Raw genomic sequence first — 13,823 nt, forward strand, 5'->3', positions numbered from 1 at the left:
TCTGTTCCACAATACCTTTTGTAAATTAAAGGGCCAAAAGTAACAGTGAGACCTTGCAGTTCTGCTGCAATGGATTTGGTAGCACGATCTCCATCCTTGCAATTTATGAGAGAGTCCTGGATTATTGAACCCTGATCTTTCACAACTACTGTGCTCCATCAGGAAAGAAACTCTAGCGGGATTCTGTAAAAGGAGTGATGCTTGAATATGCTAGGGCTATTTCTGGGGCACAAGTGCCAGTAAAAGATTTATTTTTTGTTAGAAGTTACTGGTTTTGATGGGAGTTTTCATTCTGGTATTGTGTGGTGAGTCTGGGCATTATTTCCCATCTGTCAATGGAGAAGTCTGAGTGATTAATATAACAATTTTGTCCCATGAAGTGTTTGCTTCTGAGGCAGATAATTCTGTGGAAATTTGCAGTATACTCTATGCTGACAATTTCTACTGAGGCAAAATGAAACTGAAAAGTCTGATAGTTGAAATCATACTGTGAACAGGCAGACAGGTGAGCTTTGTGATAAGCTGTGTAGTTCTGCTGCAGTTTGAATGCTCACAAATTTAGAGAAATTCTTATCCATATTCACTGATTTTTTTGTTTTTTCACATGCCCTCTTCAAATTTTAGGTATTTTGTTTTCTCAGTATTAGGATTATTACTTAAAAAAATAGTGGTGTTAAAAGATTATACTGTATTTTCACAGAATATATTATATAATAAGTCTAATATCTTTGTGGTGTTTCATCTTGAAAATATTTAAGTTACAATGTCTTGTATCTCCAGCCTGGGAAGATGCTAATATTCTGGACCATGTCTGGGATGAAGAATTCTGTAGATAGTAAAAACAGGTGGAAAAAATTATTGATCAATTTTTGGTATAATATCTGTTCCTTACAAGGGGTCAGGAACTTTAAAGCACAATGAGAGAAAGAAAGAAGATTTGAACTCCTGGGTTATAATTACTTAGGATAATTATACACATGACAAGTAACTTCTTGTCTCCATTTCTTAATCCCACACAGTGATGTGTTTGTTTTTCCATTGTGTGCTCAGGATACAGACTTAGATCAATGACATTTAAGAGTCATGAAATTTAAGGGGACTGATGTGACAGCAGCAGACCAAAAGAATCATCTGATATATCCATAACCTTCTTCTAGACTACTAGATCACTGTCTCACACTGAAGGATTACTTTTTACATTATAAAAAAACAAAATTCATGACAATGCGTTGGTGATGGACTGAGTTGCTTTTGCATGTGGTTACAGAGGTACTCTTTTCAAATGTGTTCACAATTCCACACTTCAGCCTATGCACTTGTATGATCATTATTTGGCTACACCAACAATCATTCATTCATGTAAAGGATGCATATATATTTCTCTGTCCTCCTAATTTTTTCTCAAATATTAATTTTTCATCACTGAAACTACCAGAAGACTTAAACATGAGGGTCTCTGCCTGCTCAGAGGCATTGTCTGTTAGAAACCTCTTGGCAGCATTTGCCAGCAACTGCATGTGTCTTTACACCAACGTGCTGATTTTTATCTGCATTAAGAAATCTGTATTATTTGGGCCTTGGCTGGTACTTAGGCCCATGCTACAGTAACAGGCAGAGCCAGCTCTGGTATTTCAGACATTAGTGTTTGTACTAAAATATTTAAGGATTGCAGCAGGTTTCATATAATAATGCATGTGAAGGAAGGGGAGGGGAACATTTGGATGCATAGTTCTAAATTCACCATGAGCCATGTTTTAATAAGGCTAAGATGCATCATATCTCAGGTCAAGTCATACCTCATTTCCCTGCCAGACATGGGCTTCTTGTTCTTTCAGGGTTGTGCAGCTGGGACAGCTGCAGCCCTTAAACACAAGAGGGACAGGTTAAGCTCTGACCCTTGTGCAAAACAGGAGCTCTGGTTCCTGTTGGGTTTTGGAAGGTGGAAGCAGCTCTCCCAGATCATAGGAAGGGTGAGGAGCTGCCACGCTGCAGAGCGAGACGTGACATCTGCTTCTGGTTGGGCTCGGTAATGTGAACAGGAGCTGAGGCAGGCAGGAGGGCTGGGGCCAGGCACCCTGGCTTGGGCATGGACTGGACTCCCACAGGGGCCAGAGCCTGCTGTCAGGAGCAGCTCCAGCCCCAGGCTCAGCATCCACTGGAAAGGCAGGAGTCTGCTCCTGAGCCCCCCCAGCCCCACAGTGCTTGCAGCAGCATGGCTCCAGCAGCAGCTCTGTTCAGCTGCAGAAGCTGGGCTGAGCCCAGGTGCCTCCTCTGCCACCCGAAGCGTTGGCATGGGGTTGCCTAAAATACAGACTGCTGAAATTACACGTTCCAGCACTCTTCCCACTTCAAAAATGAACCTCACAGAATCAAATGGGGCCACTTCCCATCAGCTCAAAACTTTGAAATATGGCTTGTCTAATCCATATTTGACAATATGCAAAAGTGCAAAACATCTGTACCTGAGATAGCCCTATAAATATCCTTGAGAATAGTAGTCAGAAAGAGAGATTTTCAGAGTGTGATGCATGTCCTGTGGTAATGTCTACCTTAGGATGAGAATCCAGAAATGTTAAACAGCTGTTAGACATAAACACTAATTTTACAGCTATCTGGAATGAGGTGTAAAGAGTCTCAACCCTCAAATGGTTCATGCTCAGCCTAGTTTCTTTCTGTCATATTTGTTCTAGTTAGGGAGGGCAGGGCGCTATAAAAAGGCACTGAGTTTTTTTATGAGTGGACTAATATCCTATTGCTCTGGATACAGTTTTACACATGGAAATAATTTTGAACATTCAGTTGAACGGTTGGAGATTTCAAATAGACCTATTTTTCAAAATCTGAAGGAGTCTGTCTGATTGTTAAACATGTGCAAACACTAAAAGGTGAAGGTAATATTAACAGGACTATGCAATTAGCCTGAGTTATCAATCAAATAAAACATCTCTGCAGATTTATATAACAAGGAATAGAAATAATAAATCATGTTTTTATTTATTAAATGTAATCATACATGTCTGCATTTATGGGATCACTGTGCAGTGAGAGTATCCATCTTATGTTGATCAGTATTTGAAGCTTTTGTTTTTGGAAATGTCTTTCAAGCACAGTATAATATGCATAGTCTCATTCCTCCAAAGTTTTCTGAGTACAATGATGGATATATATATGAGGAAGCAGTCATCTGAAGGATACAATTCTTATGACCTTGCACATACCTGTCATGCTCCTGTGGGTGTAGAAAAATTTTCCTTGCTGGAACCAGGGTTACTGTGGCTGTATGCCTGAAAGGGGCTTTTCCAGCTGGGTGTTGGCATTTTAAGTTCATTGGTATCCAACCAAGACTTCTGCTACTCCTGATGAAAAGGTGGTCTGATCAGAAGAAGAAGAAATGTTACTAGTAAAGCGCATGAAACACCCTGCTGGTGAAAAGCAGTGCTGTGGCAGCAGTGATCATCAGCATCACCTGCCTGCCCACGCACAGCCCCATAGCCCTCAGCTGAGGTGCCCTCCCCAGCCTGGAGGAGGTGAAGGAAGGAAGCAATTAGAGCATCTTTTCCATCGTGGAGCCTGATTTTGTCAGGAATGAGGAAGAACTTCAGAGAGGTGGCCAAGAGCAGCAGCCTGCCACGGGGGATCCCAGCACATCCCACAGCATCCCATGGCTGCAGCAAGCCGGGGCAGGGATTGGTGAGTGATGTTCACAGCCTGAAGCATCCTGACTGCAGCTGTAAAAAACACACACTCTTGAAGGAGACCTGGCTTTCAGACAGCTCAAGATAGACTTTCACACACCACCAGCTCTAGGTGCACCATCAGCAAGGAATGATTTGGTCTCTGGCTACCATCTAGTTAAATTAGCACTTGGAGATGAAGAAAGAAGTGCCCTGCAACATCCTGGGAGTGATTTCATCTCAGCAGAATGCTTCTCTGAGCCAGGAATTCGGGAATACCTTAACAAGGCAAGGAATTGATCTTTGTCAGGAAAGGCTGCTGAGCTAGTAGATGACACAGAAACACATAGAGGAATTATTACTGGGTGATTGCAGGAAAAATGTGTGGATAGAGAGGAATGTTTTTTCTGTGAGTTCCATAGATGACACACTTTTTTCAGGTTGGTGTGTAGAAATGGCTTTTTCAGCCATTGTAAAAGTAAATTGATTGTGCTAGAGGTATTTTAAATCTTGTCTGATCTTTGCAGAATGGTTTGTGGAATAGTATGTAGTGCAGTTGCACTGGAATAGGTAATAATACTGGCACACTGTTGCACATGGTTCTCCTTGCTTCCTCATCACAGTTTTGCACCTAGCAAGAGAAAGACCACCTACTCATGAGACCAGGTGAAACACATTTCACATTTCATGTAGAAAATCAGCAGCTGAATATCTGGGAGGAGGATACCTGCTTATTGATGATGATACAGTTTTCAAACACAAAAACCGAATGTGAATTTCAGGCTCTCTGCATTATTCTTCTGTGAGTTTATAACTGCTTTGGAATAAATACCAATCTAAAAAGAGGAACAGTCAAGTCTGAGGATGTGTTGACTGCTCATGAAGATTCAAAAGTAAGTTCTCTGGGTCAGTGTTGTTGGATGACTGGTCTCTGTTTTGGGAAGGCAGCTACAATATTCTGCTATCTATGCTAAACCAAGCACCCAACACTAAAAGAAAAACCTTGAAAGCATTCACCCAGCACACATTTGACTGTACTCTTGTGGAATTGTTTGACTGGGGTAATCTACAGCAAGTGAAGGGCTGAATGTTCATACTATTGATATCACAAGCTGGAAAGATGTAGCTAGCAGCCGCCCATGCTGGCAGAGTCTGTTAGATGAAGAAGCCTAAAGGCTGAAGAAAGAAAGCTACTGAGAGAAAAGCAAGTTTAAAAAAAAAAAAAAAAGAAAAAGGTACAGAAGTAGAGTCACCCTCTGGTCTCATGGACTCTTGGCTCATTAGGGAGTCCTGCCATTTTGGAGCTCCACAGCCACTTATGACAGGATGTGTTACACAGCTAAACTAGTGGAGTAATTTACAGCAGTGCTTCTTGAGATGGATGCATGCCACACATACCTACATCTGAATATAAGTGTGACTTTAAAGAGGCTGCAGAGGCACAAATGTTCCAGGAATGCAGGCAGCCTACATCACCAGAGTGCTCCTGACAGAGAAATTTCTGTTTTCAAATTCTTACTCCTCAGCTGGGAGAAAGTGGGTATCATTCACATGACAGAGGAATCCCTGACTTATACCAATGTAACAACTTAGTGCCAAGTATCATACCATGTTGCTCTTTTTTATGGGAAGAGCTGTAAAATCAGAAGAAGAGACTATGAGGTCTGTTTTACATTAGATGGAGCTGCTGTTTGGAGAATCCCAGTAAAACTTCATTTCCCTGGGACTTCAGAGAAACTAGCACTGTACAGCCTACTCATGCAGTGGCACCTCAGAGTACTATACTGCATGTTACACACACAAGAGCATGAGTTGGGAAACGCTAAATTGAAGACAAGCTGACAAGTTGGCAATTTGCTGTGGTGGAAACCTCTCTGTATATGGAACCTCATTAAAAAGCAGCAGCTTTTTTTTTTTTTCTGGTAAAGATATCATAATAGGTGTTACGCACACAGAATAACAGAACCTCTGTCTTTTGTTTTATACATGCGTGACTGCTATTTTCTTTGTCTCTATAACTAGACCCTGGTACATCATGTTATAGTTGTCCCAGCTGCTATTTAAATACATTTCTTTTGTTTAAGATGTCACCGGAATTAATTAAAATGACAAATCCTCCTGAGAGCAGAAGAACTGGCAAGGCCTGATCCCCGGGTGCATTGTACCCTCCCTCTTGTCCTTGCTACCACCACTGGCTGTTGCTGGGGCTGTCAGGACTGACGCCTGGCTCCTGCCTTTCCTCGGGGAGCTGCCTGGTGGCATCTGCCTCTCCCCTAGAGCAAGCATAGGTCCTGATTACTGCAGCTTCTGGAAGCCACTGATTTTTTGGGTTTTTTTCAGGAACATTTTAGTAAATCCTTTTGTGAATCCTGTGTCTCTAAGAATTGATTTCCCCATGCCAGATAGGGAAAATCTGTCTAACATGTTAGAAAGTCATTGGATGGGAATCAGGAAGAAGGCGGTCAGATGGCAGAAACCATCTAATATTCTTTAAAAGAAAAAACCCAACCTAAGTTTTCTCCTGTCTAAGAATCACAAATGGATTCATTGGTTATCACTCAAGCAATGCTGCTTGTCAGTGGAAGTGTTGCCAGAGCTGATCCAGGAGCTGGCACCACCTTACACAATCTTTGGAGATAAATGCCTGCTACAATTTCCTCCATGTTTATGCAGAACCTAAGGAACAATGAGTTTCTGCCTTCTAGGGTATATGCTGAGGTGCCTAAGCTCATTCCTAACATGTGAGTATGGTGATCCACTTTGCTCATTACCCAACTGAGAAGAAGGGTAAATTAACAGGGTGTAGAACTGTATTAACATGGATAATACTGTTTCTAAAATCTGAACGAGTCTTTGCACGAGGTAGCTCTGAGGACATATCCTTCCACCAGCTGTCTGCAAATTTTGCAGCTTCTGTAAGGATTTTTCTCTTTTGAGAACAATTAAAATAGAAGGTAAATAGATTTTGTTGGTTGAATTTCAAGAAGAAGCACTAAAAAAAGAAAAAAGTCATCAATTTCTTGAGACACATATAAGAGGGGTGGAAGCAGCAATGGTTTTTAAGAACTCTGTAAAAAGATTTTAACATAACATGATATGTTAGAGGAAAAAATAGAGGATTCCAATTGCATATTGGAAAAGTAATTTGTTGTGATGAAAAGGCATAATTACCTTTCCATCTGTAAATAAGACCCTTTTTCTCTGTTCTCTTGAGGAAAAAAAAAAATGGTTTGAGTGAGGTTCTTCCAGTTTCTGTCTTAACATCTATTTTGTCTGGTTGTTTATAATGGTTATAGGAAGTCTCTGAAGTGCTATAGAAATAGAAGGATGCTGCTAAATGACAGGAAACCTGTTTATAAAAATAGAAATTGTCAAAAAGAATGATTTGTGGGGCTTTGCTTTAACCACTTATGCAGATGGAAATGTTTCTAGGAGTGTGAGGAAATAACCATGTGTCACAGCCACAGGAAATGCTGATTTATTTATTGGCTTGGTCAAAATAACCTTTTGCATATAGCTCTGAGCCAGAGACAGGTTTATGGAATGAGCCAGCAGGAAATTGTGCTGCTTAGAAGAAGGAACTCACATTTATCTTCTAATAATAAATAGGAAGAGGTCCCTGCAGCCACAAAAGCTGGAGAGACTTGTTTTATAGAAGATTAAGGCAAATATATTTAAAGGGAACAAAGGAAGTTTAGCACTTTCAGTCTTTATGTTTTTTTTGGAGGACAGTTGTATGTTTTATTTTTCTCCAACGGCAACCCATACCTAAATCTTTGGATCCTAAAGATTTAGGTAACAATTTATAGCCATTGGCTTATCTCATAGCTTTGGTTTACAAAAGCTCACATTACTATTACTCTTTTTCTTGTGCAAGTGTAAATTGCAGTAAATCAATGTTTCTGAAGCAGAAAAACATCTCTTAAAAAGTGGTACTTTGGGTTTGTCCCATGGGAGTCCACAACAACAGATATTCTCCACAGCATTTTATTTTCAATGCTATGGGACCATATGGGTGGTTACTAGGGGGATTGACTGTAACTCTGATTAAGATTGATGGCATTTTGACAACTTCATAATGGTGCCCACCAGTGAATTTAATCTGTTCAAGGGACTGTAGTTATGTTGTAGACTAGACTCAGCAATTTCAGAGTGAAAGGTTTTGCAAGCATCTCACAGGTTGTGTAAATTGTCAGGGATTTATTCCTTTTGGGAATTCAGAGTCTTTTCTGCTCTGATGAGCAATCTGGAACCTCAGAGTAACAAAACAAAAAGACAGTGAAATATATAAAATGGTAAGACATTTTTAACAGCAGAAGATTCATTCTGCAAAATAGTGAGATAATTGGCCCAAGTTTTACCAATTGTATTTGTGCTTTGTGGCACCCAGTTAGTTTGCACATTTGAAATTTTTTCCCACCAAAGGCTTATTCGGACCCCCTTTTTACTGTTCCTCTCTAGATAGAATCCTCTCCTTGCTACCTGTTGACCGTAAGGATCATCCGGATGAGAAATCTCCAGCGGGTGGATGCCTGTAAGTATCTCCATTCTTAGTGGTAACTCAAGAAACAGGCAAATTATATCTTTTATAATCTTGTAACAACCTTTTCTTAGTGTTTCTGAAATAGCCCAGTGTTTATGTAAACTAATTATTATAAACAAGGCCAGTCCTTGCTGCCGTTTCATTGTTCTCCCTGTGCTTTCTGACTGGTTTCAAGACTTGAATGCGCTTTTGGGAATAAATACTTTCTGTCAAAGAAAGGAGAGTTTCTGACAGAGGTAGATGAAAGACTCCATTCCATGTTTTTAAAAACAAGGGGTAATTCTGCTGATGGGTTGTAGCACCTTGGGAAATGTGGCTGGGAGGAGCAAACCTTTTCAACATCCTCAGTCTTGATTCTGACAAAGAGGAATTGAACAGGGAGAAACTTTTTATGATCATTATGAGCAGGCTAATGCCATCATTAATTACCCTGAGGACAGTTAAAAAAACATACTAACTGAGGGCTGGATGCTTGGTCCTCTCTAAGGCTTCTGCAGCAAACTTGCAGTTGAGCAAGAGTGTGAGTCATGTGGCAGGAAAGTGGTGGGAAGGAAGTAAGTTGGAAAGGAAAACACCACTGTTTTGTAAAAGAACATGGACTATCCACATATGTGCTGTGGAGAGGTGTCCCACACAAAATAGACAAGTTAACAGTTTGTTTTCTTTGAGTAAAAAATAGAGCTATGTGAAAGGATGCTGAAATTAGTTTTAGTGCGAGCTTGGCTTGAGTTTGAGCGTAACCCTCACAAGTCTCTTGATTCTCCTGTTTTGCTGTGAGCAGCACTGATTGACTCTGTAATGTCTTGCACACAAAGAGTCAGCAAAGATTTTCTGAGAGAGAAAGACCTGGATTTACCATGCAGTACCACTCCTGTCTTACCTTGTGGTTGTCACATGTTTTTCTGGAAGACGTACCAGAGGGCTTGCCTGTGTCACAGCTCTGAGTGAGGCAGACAACAGCTGTATCCTGGGTCACATCACTGGGCTGCACGCTCTGTGCCTCCCTCCTGGTCCATGGCTGTGGCACAGGTGTGGTGAAGCAAGAACACAAAAAGGTCTCATCAGGGACTCATCTCAGATCTTCTGTGTGTCAGGCAACAAGGCAAATAATGAGGTTGTAGAAACAGATTGTGCAAGCAGAACTGAGGCAACATTTTGCATTAAATACACAGCTGACTAGTTTGGCTGCATCTACTTATATAATTAAGGATTGCTTGATTAAGGATTGCTTGATATGCTTTGTATCTCAAAGTACAGTTAAGATATACAGGAATGATGAATCACATCAGCAGAATAAAGTGCTTGCCAGCCAAACAGCCATCTGTCATTGATCTGAAGTGATAAAGCCAAAGTCATATAGTAGTTACAAAAAATCACCTTTAACGCATTTTAAAATCAGTAGCATTACTTCTAGATTATCCAAATATATTCAAATACATATTTTTGCAATTTCAAAATTCTTCAAAGCATTATTGTCTGCATGGAATTTCCTAGATTAAAATTAAAAAAAAAAAACAGTTGAGGAAACAGAATAACTTGAAACAACTTTTACATCCAGAGGGACTGAAGAGTCTACAGTCCTTAGGTGTGAAAGTGAAATTATTGAGGAGGACATGGAAGCTCTTGCTACAAAACAGAAGAGGCAAAGAAGGCAAATAAGGAGTAATTTTTCACAAGGAGGCTAAGAAACAAGAGTAGTGGGAAGGTAGAATTAAAGCAGATGTAATGACTCTAGACAAGTACAGTGAAATTGCTGTCAGAATCTCATTTTCAAAGCCAAACTAAGATATGAAATGTGAAGTAGAGCAAGACAGGCAGAAGGCCAGGGCCTACTCAATATTTTCCAAACAAACTTCTCCAGTGGAGGAATTCTTTTTTTATTCAGTAGGAATATGCTAATTTCTCAACAGCTTTTTTTAGAAAAAACAATTGACAGAATTCAACTTTGTTGTTGTTGTTTCTGCATTGTAATGTTAAAAAATTGAAAACAGATCGAGCTGTCTATTGACCTATCACAATTCATATATAATTTTTGAAGCAGTTCCAGATTTTTTTCCCTCTCACTTGGACAGGGAAGCAGCAAGGCTTCTTGAACACTTTCAACAGCATAAAATGCAGCCTCCAAGCAGTTTGAGAGAGTCAGTAGCTGTAGGGTGACATGGGGCAAAACTTGGTGGAAAAGGAAGGAGAAGAAGAAGAGAAAAAATGCTTGTTGCAGACAGGCAAGATTTTGCTTTTCCCCACAGGTCAGTGTACAAGCTCCTGTTCCCTGCTCTGCCTGCAGAGTGCTTACCTGCTGCTGAAGGATCTTCTCCATTTACTGCTGCCATCACGTCTCTCTCAAAAGTCTCACATCACAGGACATAATTCTCAAAGATAGTTACCTTTTGCATTACATAACAGCTGATAATTTTTTTGTTGAGAACTGCATCAGGGAGGCTTTCAAGGTGCCGAAGTACCTTGCATAACCTCCAAGAAGAAACACAGTAAATGGCATTTTTGTCTGTAGCTGTTTGAGATATACCTTAATTTAGGTGAGAAAAAGGATGTAAAATCTTTCAATAACTTTCTGGTGCCTTTTGGGAGAGAGACTTGGTCCCCCTTCTTCCTGTAGGTGGTGGTTAGTTAAATTCCAATGTCTAATTCAGTGAGCTCCTTTTGGAGAAAGCCTCTGCCATTACATACAGCAGGTGTAGTTCTGCAGCTCGTTTCACAAATCCTCACAAAGGACATCACTGAGGGCAAGGCAGAGATGAAGAACTTTTACATTTGTTCTTAAAAAGTGGAGGAAGGTTCCAACCCCTCTTATCAGAGAGCAGCATAGGGTGAGAGTGTATGTGTGCATGCACACATGAGCACAGGAACGCTTGTTGGCCGAGAAACTGAAGTGGCTGACTAGAAGAAGAAATTCTCAGTGTTTTTTTTTTTTAATGCACAATATCAGTGCTGTGTGTAACTCATACAAGGAAGAACAGAAGCCACCTCCTCTTCTAGGTCATCTTGTGGTCAGTGCTTTTTCCCTCTCAGAAGGGAATCCTGGAAAGTTACATTGCATCAGACTTTTCTATCTTTAAATAACTTATGCTTGTTTTTGGTACCAGTTGCTGCAGTAGCCTCTCCAGTGTCCTGTAGCTCTGCTGCCTTTGCCAATTAGCAACTGTTTTGCCTCTCCCCTGCCCAGTAAGCCAGGCTGATTGCTACGTGTCCTTGTGGCTGCCGACTGCGACGTGTGAAAGGTCACGCACGAAAACTGTGAGAAACTCTGACAATCCAGTGTGGAACGAAACCTTCTACTTCAGAATCCAGAGTCAGGTCAAGGTGAGGAACCAAAGTTGTCTGCTTGAAGCAGCCTGAAGATTTCATGTATGTATCTCCTGAACCATGCCCAGGAATTGTTTAAGAGATGGCACACAATCTGCTGCTCCAAGCATTTAACAGCAGAGATGACAGCATTCCTGTGCCTGTTCAATGGTGCTATGTAGGAGGGCCAGAAAGCGAGCTCAGTTTTGAAGTTTTAAGGAAACAAGAGACAGGTCAGTGCCAGATGGATATAGAATCTGGGAGTTACCCAAGCTGTTGTATAGGTATAGCCAATGTATTTCATTACAGCAATTAAAATGAACTAGACAAGAATTAATATGCTGTTCAAGTATGTTTTTCTAAAGGGGGATAATGTTTAATTTCTCAGCTTTTCTTCTCAAGCTTATCCTCAGCAATACTTTTTGCCTGGAGCTAATGATGTCCAGCCTGAGAAACAATAACAAATTCTTCTCCCTCTTTTTCCAGAACGTGCTGGAGCTCACGGTGTATGATGAGGATTTTGCTACTCCAGATGACCATCTCCTCTGTGCACTCTTTGATACTGCTAAACTTCCACTTGAAAGAACAGTGATCCTGTGCTTCAAACCTAGCCCAAATGTGAGTGCAACTAAGCAACTAAAGCAACAGGGAAACTAGTGGAGAGTTACAGAACAGTCTCAAAATCTTTCTGAACCTGCCATGGATTACTTATCCCAGTAATGAGTGCATTAATTGCCATTCAAATTATAACCACAAAAATGTGATTAAAAAGTATGAATTTGAGAGTCTGAACTCTTCTTTGCAATATTTTTTAAATTATTAAAGACCATAGGACTGAAACAGTGCAGTAGGTAGGGGAGGGATCTAATTGCGAGCTACCTCTGAGCAACACCAAGGCTATACAGCTCTTGCAGGGTGAATAATCTGCATACTTTTTTTCACCATGTAATTCATAGCCTGAGTAATTCCCATAATTCAGAAAGCCCCGCCCCTTTGCTTGTGTCTACTTTCACCCCAAAAGGCGAATTTGCCCCTGTGTGTATCCCACTATAAATGGATGACAATTCACTCTGTTTCGTAGTTTCCCATCTATAAAATGGAAAAAATAATCTTGATTCCCTTTGAGATCTAAGGATAAGATCAGCAAAATATCTCACATACACCTTCTTGCTACCAGGGAGAAATTCTGGTATCCAAACTAGGTCATTCACAATCAGCTTGTACACATCAACACTGCCTTACTTGGGGTTGCATAACAGGAATTCTGAATCACTCACCGTTCTCTGCTTATTATGGTAAAGTAATGGGTGTAAAGTATGTTTAATTTCCAAGATAATAGCCAGTACAGTAAGTCATGGCAGGACAGTGCTAGGAATAGTTGGAAGGAAAGGGTGGAATTCAGAAAATAAAGGAAGTTGCAAATTGTTTTTTTTGCAGCAGCTTCACACTAAGAAGTATAGGTTGTTTTGGTGATATTGTGAAGTCAGAAGGAGATGAGGAAGGAATCATTTGATCATCTGGCTGAATTTTTGATTCAGGCCACCCAGTCTGAAGTATTTATCACAGGCTACTCATTGCAACCAATAACTTCAATATTGCCTATCAGACTTTGGTTTAGACTGAGGACAAAGCATTATGTAGCTACTTCATTTAATATCTTCTTATTGCTTTCAGGCCACGGAGGAACTAGAAGTTGAATTCAAATTGGAGGTTGCGTAAGTGATAAAGAGATTATTTTAAAAATGCAAAAATCATTAATGATAAAACAAAAAAACAGTATTAGAAGTCATGCCTTGGGTATTTCTGTAAAAAAGTTTCAGCCTTCTCCTACATTATTGCTGCAGTCCCCAACACCTGATGGATTAGCTTGTTCTGTAGCTTAGCTGCTCTCAACGATGCATCTACCAGTTACCCAGAGAGCTGTGTGGATGACCCATCCCTGGAAGTGTTCAAGGTCATGCTGGATGGAGCTTTGATCAACCTGGAGAGCCAAGGCCAGAAGTCAAGTTGCTCCACACCATGTTCTGACTTCACATCTCCTTCACTGACTTGAATGATCTGGAAGGCATTTGGGGTTTTTTCCCATGTAATTGGTGCTGGCTGCCCTGTGCCGCTTTGAAACAGGCTCCCCAGGAAAGTGGTCACAGCACCAAGCCTGCCAGAGTTCAGGAAGAATTTGGACAATGCTCTCAGGCGCATGGTGTGATTCTTGGGGTTCTCCTGTACAGGGGCAGGAGTTGGACTTAGTGTGGATCCTCATGGGTCCCTTGTAACTCAGAATATTTGCATGCCAGCAAATACATATC

General features: G+C 40.7%; 1 pseudogene; it reads left to right on the top strand.

The window, feature by feature from the left end:
• Nucleotides 1–13,823, top strand: part of LOC135448686 (cytosolic phospholipase A2 epsilon-like) — a 35,459-nt pseudogene that overhangs the window by 2,226 nt on the left and 19,410 nt on the right.

Source organism: Zonotrichia leucophrys, chromosome 5, assembly GCF_028769735.1.
Source record: "Zonotrichia leucophrys gambelii isolate GWCS_2022_RI chromosome 5, RI_Zleu_2.0, whole genome shotgun sequence".
Taxonomy (NCBI): domain Eukaryota; kingdom Metazoa; phylum Chordata; class Aves; order Passeriformes; family Passerellidae; genus Zonotrichia; species Zonotrichia leucophrys.